This window comes from Orycteropus afer, unplaced genomic scaffold (genome assembly GCF_000298275.1).
Source record: "Orycteropus afer afer isolate SDZICR_OR568_19922 unplaced genomic scaffold, OryAfe1.0 scaffold00691, whole genome shotgun sequence".
Classification (NCBI taxonomy): Eukaryota; Metazoa; Chordata; class Mammalia; order Tubulidentata; family Orycteropodidae; genus Orycteropus; species Orycteropus afer.
In genome coordinates, this window is record NW_006922278.1 from 1,023,307 (window position 1) to 1,032,370 (window position 9,064).

At 38.5% G+C, this 9,064-nt stretch overlaps 1 pseudogene; it reads right to left on the reverse strand.

Moving 5' to 3' along the window:
* Positions 1 to 4,015: 4,015 nt before the first annotated feature.
* On the reverse strand, positions 4,016 to 4,185 carry LOC122151762 (annotated as a pseudogene).
* Positions 4,186 to 9,064: the final 4,879 nt, after the last annotated feature.

Here is a 9,064-nt window from a genome sequence, read left to right on the forward strand (position 1 = left end):
TCAAGTAGTGATACTGCCTCGGAAACCCAAGGAGGGGTCGCTATGAGTCAGATCTGACTCGACAGCAGATAACAACAACAACAACAATGGATCATGAAGGAACTCTGGTGGTTTAGTGGGTAAAGCATGTGGCAGCTGACCAGAAGTTTGGTAGTTCAAAACCCACCAGCTGTTCTGTGAGAGGAAGATGAGGCAATCTACTTCACTAAAGATTTACAGCCTTGGAAACCCAATGGGGTTTGTTATGATTTGGAATTGATTAGATGGCAATGGGTAAAAGGTCATATGTCACAGTTGATTAACTTGGTCATACTCTTCCATGCTGAGATTTTTTTTTTTTCTCCCATTTTTGGTATCACTGTAGCATTGGTTCCATATATAGGATTTTTCTGCTACTCCTGGCTTCTAACATGAATGAAAAAGGCATACTATACACTCAAAGCATGAGGATGGGGAAAATAGGCAGAAGATGCTCCACCTACCACAACCAGTGTTACAGGGAAGAAAGATCTTATCCTGAGAACCAAACCCCACTTAGAAAGGTCTATCCATTTCAAAAGATCACTGTTGTAGAAGATTTTCACCACTTCAAATGTAAGGCAAAAATTGATCTATACACTAGTGCTTGCTAGTTTCATGAGTGATTTGAAGGATGTGACAGACAATGGTTCAATCTATCACTCTCATTTCTGCCTTTCTCCCACTCACTCTTTGTACTTGCTGAGCTCAGAGATGAGAAATGGCTCCCACCCTGTTTTTGTTACCTAATGCCACTCTGACAGGAATATGCCATGTCGTGCTTTAACAAGCAGGGGTTTATTCTCTTTCACTGTTATGGAGGCTAGAAGCCTGAAGTTCAAAATGGTAGGCTCTAGGGGCTGGGTGAAAGTCCCTTGACTTTGGGCTTCAGCTCTGCCTCCTGCTCCCAGCCCACTGAAGCTGGAGGCATCTCTTTACTCAAGCAGTGGCTGGCTGCTGAGACTGACAAACCAAAGGTTGACAAGTAGAAAGGCACAGTCCTGATATTACTAAATCATGTGGCAGGCCATTGATTCAAGTCCATTAAGAGTCCCAAGATTGGCAGACAACATGGCAGGAATGGCTCAGCTACATTCAAGCGTGCCAAAAGCTCAAGACCTTCCTCAAAGTTGCTTCTTATATACTGGAAGCAGATCACATCCTTCAAGCAGCTACTCAACTGCTCCAGTAGATTCCACCATGTAGTTGATTACCAATCTCACCATGGGGAATAACTACATCCAGCTGCAAAGCCACTCAACCAGGCCCAGCCAACTTGACACATAATCTTAAGTACCACACACCTCCATCACAGACTCCTGTGGATACTATGGCTGTTATTTTCTTCACTATGATAATCCATAAATTATACCACAGCCACCTTCTATCTTCCTGAAATTCATCACAATGTCTGGTTCCCTTATGGTCTTTACTGCCATCCACATTTTTCACATAAAAGTATATCATCTTATATTATTTAGTTAACACTTCAATAGTTACTGAGAAGATGCTGTTGTTGTTATGTGCCGTCAACTCGGACCCGACTCATAATGACCCCTCCTTGGGTTTCACAAATAAATTACTGTGTTCTTCTGCAATATTGATAAGGAACACATAGCAAGTTTAATGTTATTGACATCATGCCCTATCTAGGCCAAGGGAACAATATATGAAATATATATGTCACATAACTTCTACATGGTCATGCAGGACTATCTCATATAATGATGTGAATGAATAAAATCATAGGCATTTTGTGTGGGTAAATAGAGCAGACTGAGTATAGAGACTTAACTCCATCTTAAATCTTAAAATGAGTCTGGAATCCATGTTGAATTTTAAAACTGCTTGTTCTGACAGCAACTTTTGTAACCTTTGTCCTGAACTAAAGCCTACCCTAAAGGAAATATTTTTCTTCTTTGTGGTCTGGCAGAAAGAAGCTCTGGTAGTGCTGTGTTGAAGACATTGGTCTGCTAACCAAAATGTCAATGATTCTAACGCACCATGTACTCTGCAGAATGATGAGGCAGTCTCCTTCCATAAAGATTTACCACCTTGGAAACCCTATGGGGGTTGCTGTGAGTCAAAATCAACTCTGTCATTAGGTTTGGTTTAGTTTGGTGGTTTGGCACATAGAGAATGTCACAAGCTATTCGCGGAGGGTGTTTCCTCTATAGCCAACAGATGCAGGATGTGATAGCCTACGTCTGAAGGGTCTTGACATACAGCATTATTGATAAATCTTCTATACAATGGACCCTGAGGAACAAACATGCTTGAGAAACAGTTTTAATCAAAGGTTTCAAGAAAGACTTGTCCGATCACTGTCCTGTGACCATCTGATAATAAACTGAAGAGCACATATACTTACAATTATGTACCCTTAACCAATCCTATAATGCCATCTATATATTATCCATCAGTAGCCCGACAGATCCTCACTCTCAAATATCCTATCTTCAACTCTACTGATTGTCTTTTTGTCAATCATGATTTTGTAACTTTAATCCCTGCTTCTACTATGTAAAAAATGCTTACTTCTTTATTGCCCAGCAAAGTAGCCATCTTCACTCTGTGAATTTGCATTTATTCCTGGCCCAGATTGTGCCTGGAATTTGAATAAATCTCTTAGTTTTACCTTTACAGAGTGTGAGTCTTCACTCTAGGAGTTCTGGTAACATAGTGCCTAAGGCACTTGACTGCTAACCAGAAGGCTGGCAGTTCAAACCCACCAGTCACTCCTTGGAAGGAAGGTTGGGCAATCTACTTCCGTAGTAATACTGCCTGGGAAACCCAAGGATGGGTCGCTATGAGTTGGGTATGACTCGATAGCACATAACAACAACAACAACAACATTCTTTGCGTAATTTGGCCCATCTTCATAATGCTATCCTTACAGCATTCTATAACATGCTTGTCTTGTTTCACTGCAACTGTATGTGCACATGCTATAAGCTCAGGGAATATTATCTATATTAAAGGTTTATACCTAATAATCAATGCCAAAATATTACAGGGGAAAAAAAAACCTGAACAAAACAACCTGGGTAAGATCATCGAAATTTTATCACGAATATTTCTCATAATTTTTTTGTGTGCCCTCATAAGTATAAATTGTTGTTGGTACTGGTGTCTCCTTTGTCTTTCTTATTGTTGGTCCATATTGGCCAATATGTCCTCTTCAAGCAGTTCCTCTTTCTCCTTGACCAATTCCAAATTATTTAGCTACAAATTCAGCAACATTTCCCAAACTTTTTCTCCCTGGGACTTCCAAATGTCTACTATATTGAATTCCCAACAGGCCCAGGAAAATTGAAATTATTTTAAGTGATATTAATATGTTTAAAATAAAGACGTTGGTGTCAAATGATCTTTGTTTCTTTGTCCCTCCTTCTGCTTAGTAATTAAGTGAATCAGGGCAGTTACAATGCATCTGTCAGCCTCAAGATCCCTTTTCTGTAAATTGTGGATACCAATAACACATTAGAATATGTCATAAATGTTTGGAAGAATCAAACAAGAAAATGAAAACAAAACATTCAGAAGTTACTGACACAAAATTAATTATGGATAAAAAGCTAGAAAATTACGGAGCAAATATTACAGTAGCTCCAAAGGAAGAAATTGGAGTAATTACATGTCTGGCATGAAAGAGAAGAGAGATCATAGATCAAAAACAAGCCAGAAGAGTTGTGAACCCCAATGTGATAGGCACTCATAGAACAATGATGTAATGTCTATACCTGATAAATACAATGTACTCAATAAGCAGAGGTAGTTATTGTTGGTTTAGACAGTAAAATTATATAATTGAGTCAAAGTTTTGCCTTTGACTGCTAAATGAGAGCATTTAAGTGCAAGTGTGCACGCACTTTAAAAAAAAAAAAAAAACAGACAAAATTTAGTGAATGCCTCCTACATCCATCTAAGTCTATGCCTGCTTCCATCTGAGTCAATTGTGACTGGTTTCTTTTTTCTTCTGAGCATGGATCTTCTTGAGGAAACTCAGACTTTATCTACAGTGAAGTTAGACTAAGTAAGTGGTCTCTAAAATTTTGGTGCATACCTCATAAATTTTCTATAGTCCTTGGATAGAGGACATTTCAGGTATTAAACTAATAAAACAGATACTACATTTGATCTCAGCCAAAAATCTGTGAAGTTCCACCCCCCTTTTTTTTGACTGACAGTAATTCAAAAACAGTTGCAACAGGACAATGATAGGGAACTGCTAGAAATTCAAGTCAGGTTCAGAAAATGTGGAACAAGGGATATCATTGCTGATATCATATGGCTTTTGGCTGAAAACAGGGAATTCTAAAAAGATGTCTACCTGTATTTTATTGATTATGCAAAGGTATTTGACTGTGTGGATCATAACAAATTATGGTAACATTACAAAGAATGGGAATTCCAGCAGACTTAATTGTGCTCATGAGGAACCTGTACATAGATCAAGAGGCTGTCATTTGAACAGAACAAGAAGATACTACATGCTTTAATATTTGGAAAGGTGTGGTTGTATTCTTTCACCATACTTATTCAATCTGTATGCTGAGCAAATAATTTGAGAAGGTGGATTATATGAAGAAGAATGTGACATCAGAATTTGATGACTCATTAACAATCAAATATATGCAGATGACACAATTTTTCTAACTGAAAGTGAAGATTTGAAGCACTTACTGATGAAGATCAAAGACTACAGACTGTTCAGTACTGACTATACTTCAATATAAAACAAAAATCCTCACATTGGACCAATAAGCAACATCATGATAAATGGAGAAAACAGTACAAGTGTCAAGAATTTCATTTTGCTTGGATCCACAATCAATGTCCATGGAAACAATAGACAAGATATTAAATGACATATTGCATTGAGCAAATCTGCTGCAAAAGACCTCTTTAAGCTGGTAGAGAGCAAAATTGTCACTTTGAAGACTAAGATGCACCTGACTCAAGTAATCTGTGGTATTTTCAATTGTTTCATATGCATGGTCAATGAATAAGGAAAACTGAAGCAGAATAGATGCATTTGAATTATGGTGTTGATGAAGAATACTAAATATCCCATGGACTGACAGAGGAGCAAACAAATGCTGTCTTGGATGAAATGCAGTCAGAATGCTCCCTAGAAGAAAAGGTAGTGAGACTTCCCCACTTGTAGTTTGATCATGCTGTCAGGAGAGATCAGTCCCTGGAGAAAGATATCATTCTTGGCAAAGTGGATGGTAAACAAAAAGAGGAAGATATTCAATTAGATGGTTTGACACAGTGACAGCAATAATGGGCTCAAGTATATTAACAATTGTAAGTATGGTGCAGGACCTGACAAATCATTTCATTCTGTTTCTCCAGGGTCACTATAAGTCAGAACACACTCGAGGGCACCTAATAACAACTAACATCTCATCAATAAACAGTTTCCAGTACTTCCTCATGTTTTGATATTATGAGGAACACTCAAATTGACTCATTCCTGACAGCAACTATAAGGGTATATAACATATCATAAACCAGAAATTAACACCCTCATTTTCAATTCTCTGTTTAGTTCTGACATCAGTTGTCCCTGCAGCAATTCTATCTCTGACCCCAACCACTGGAGTTAGGTCAGATCTCACATGTTAAAAGACACAGTCTTCCAGACTACCAAGTAGGTCTAAGATTTCTGCCCTCCTCTATGCTCATTTCTCATCTGCTGGCTACATCTGACCTGCTGGCTATATCCTTTTAGGATATCAGCCATAAGTTCAAGGATTCCCAACCCCTTACTAGTAATCTGTCTTCCCCTACTCCTTCAAGTTCAGTAATTTGCTGGAATGTCTCACAGAATGTGCAGAATGTGCTATACTTACAGCTTTGTTATAGCAAAAGGTATACAAGCAAAGCCATGTGTAGGGCAAGACCTGAGAGTGTTCCCAACCTGAAGTTTCCATGTCCCAAAGAGTGTGCTACCCTCTGACATGCATCAATGCTTTCATCAGCCAAGAAGCCCAAGCCCATAGAGCTTTCATGTCTAGAGCCTTTATTGATTTCATTATGTAGTAATGATTGAGGTCGCATTGCATAGGCATTGTTGGGGCTTCATTGCAAAGGCATGATTGACTGCATTATAAATCATAAATGAATAAAACATTCCCCATGAACTAGTAGTCAGGAGTAAGAAAATAGATATGGAAAAATATAATAATATAGAACATGATAAATGCTCATAGAATTATGAACAAAGTGCAGTGGGAGGCAATAATCATTCACTAGCCATTGCTCATATGTAAATTTTGCTACATTATTGAAGGCTTTTGTAGTGTTGTATTATTTACGTGTTTTTGTGTTCCTTAAAATGTCAGCTCATGAAAATATTTCTTTGAAAAATGATTTGACTTCAATAATTTGTTTATAGGAAAATTACATTAGTGTAATTTAGTGGAACATACTCTGGAGAATTGAGTTATCAAGGATGACTGACATCATATACCTGCTGCCACTGAGTTGAATTCAATTCATCTTGAACCTATGCATTAATGACTAGAACTGTTCCATAAGATTTTCTTGACTGTTCTCTTTATAGAATCAATTCATTAGGCCTTTGGTTCTGGGGTGCTGCTTGGTGTATTCAAACCACAAACATTTGGGTTAGTAATTGAGCACAAACTATTGTTTCCTTCCAGGAATCTTAACATGATGTTGTTTTTATGTGCTGTGGAGTCAGACCCAACTCATAGCGACTCCTCCTTGGGTTTCTGAGGTGGTGTCACTACGGAAGTAAATTGCCCAATCTTCTTTCTGAGGAGTGGGTGGTATCTTAACATGATAAGACATAAAATAAATAACTTTATGATTTTAGACCTCAATTGCCTCATCTGTAAAACAAGAATTTGACTTAAATGACCTTTAATGACCTTTCCCATATTGGTAATTTATGGTTCTATGCTCAGCCATGTGCCCACCCAGATTGTAGGTAAGAATATTTATTACCAGCTCCAACAAGATGGATTTGAGTTACTCAAGTAGAGCAGACTTTAAGCACACTTGGACTTCCACTGAGGAGCTGATAGGTTTGAACCATCTATCTTCTATTTTGCTGTCAAGCACTTAGCACTGTGCCAACAGAGCTCTTTAACACTCTATGTAGTAGGGACAAAAATGGACAATGGCTGGATAAAAGCTAAAACACTTTTAAATCCCTAAAACTTATGTTACTAAAACCAACTCTACTTCTGTTCTTCACAGTTAATAGAGCCCAAAAGTACTTCTCTCATTTTTTTTTCTTATTGCTATTAAATCTAGTTTAAATCAGAGGGTTACTTAAAAAGGAAAAATAAATTTTGAAAACATAGTACCTCTAAGGTTAAACAAAAACAAGGCTCCAAGAATTGACAGAATACCCATTGAGATGTTTCAACAAACAGATTCCATGCTGGAGGCACTCACTTGCTATGCCAGGATATTTGGAAGACAGCTACCTGGTCAACAGACTAGAAGAGATCCATATTTGTACCCTTTCCAAAGAAAGGTGATCCCACAGAATGTGGAAATTATTAAACAATATCATTAATATCCAAGTAAAATCTTACTGAAGATAATTCAAAATGGTTGCAGCAGTATATTGACGGAGAGCTTCCAGAAATGCAAGCTGGATTCAGAAGAGGACATGGAATGAGGGATATCATTGCTGATATCAAATGCATCTTAGCTGAAAGCAAAGAATACCAGAAAGATGTTTACTCATGTTTTATTGACTACTTAAAAGCATTCAATTGTGTGGATCATAACAAATTATGGATAACATTAAAAAGGAGTTCCAGGAGTTCCCACAAGATGGCGGACTAGGCAGAAGGACTGCACAGACCCTCTTCAACAAAGAAAAGGGAAACCAATTAACACAGACACAGAAGATAATCTTGAACCCCTGAACCTTGAAGGGAAGAATACAGAAGTGGACTAAACCCCAACTAGTAGAAGAATTTGCGTGAAAATACCAAAAAAGGAGATACACGGAGCTGAGGTCTGGCAGCGACCTGAGTGACCCTGACAGCACAGACGGCTTTGACATTCCCAAGTGGTGGTAGGACCTCAAAATTAACCTAAAAAGCACCCTGGTAGCAAGGGACTGCACAGACTGTGCATGGTGGATGGGGAAGAAACAGAGAAGGTGAAGAGAAAGGTGGGCTGAGTTGTGGACTTTTGCCAGTCTGGAGGATGCCGCCATTTTGTAGGTTTAAAAAGTGGCTTGACTATTTTGGATATTTAAAGAGACAGAGCTCTCACAGATTTCTGTGCTGGTAGGACTTAAGAATTAACCTAAAAATCTCCCTGCTAACCAGGGACTGCACTAAGGACTGTGCACAGTGGCTGGGGAACAAACAGAGAAGGGGAAGAGAAAGGTGGGCTGAGTTGTGGACTTTTGCTGGTCCAGAGGGCACCACCATTTTGAAGGTTTAAAAAGAGGCTTGACTATTTTGGATATTTAAAGAGACAGCGCTCTCACAGATTTCTGGGGCTTAAGAACAAGTTCTGCTTTCCAGCAACCCCAAGGACACTTGAGGCCTGCAAGAATGACAAAGTATGACATTCTTCTTGTTACTGTACCCTACACCCGATTGGTGAATGGAGGTGTGGCCATCCCCACTCCCACCTACCTTCTGAGCCCACAGGAACTCCATCACAGTCTGTGTGCTCAGACGGAGCCTGGGTGCCCTACCCAGTCCTCCACCAATTTTTTTCTTTTCTTTTTTCTTTTCTTTATTTTTGGCTTTCTTTTTCCTGGTGCTTAGTTTGATTGAATTTGTCCGTTTCAAAACAACTAATATTACTAATAATTTTGTCCTTTTTATTATTATTCTTAATCTTCCCACAGCAGATCCTAGTTTATAGCATTGATTCTTTTCTCTGTGCCTGGTTGAAATTCTGCACCCCCTCAATTAACGATTTTTTTTTCTTTTCCCCCTTTTTTTTTCATGTGACTAACCCCATTCCTTGTTTTTCATTTCACATTATTGCTATTTTTTTTCTTCATTTATTATTCTCCTTCCCTACTTT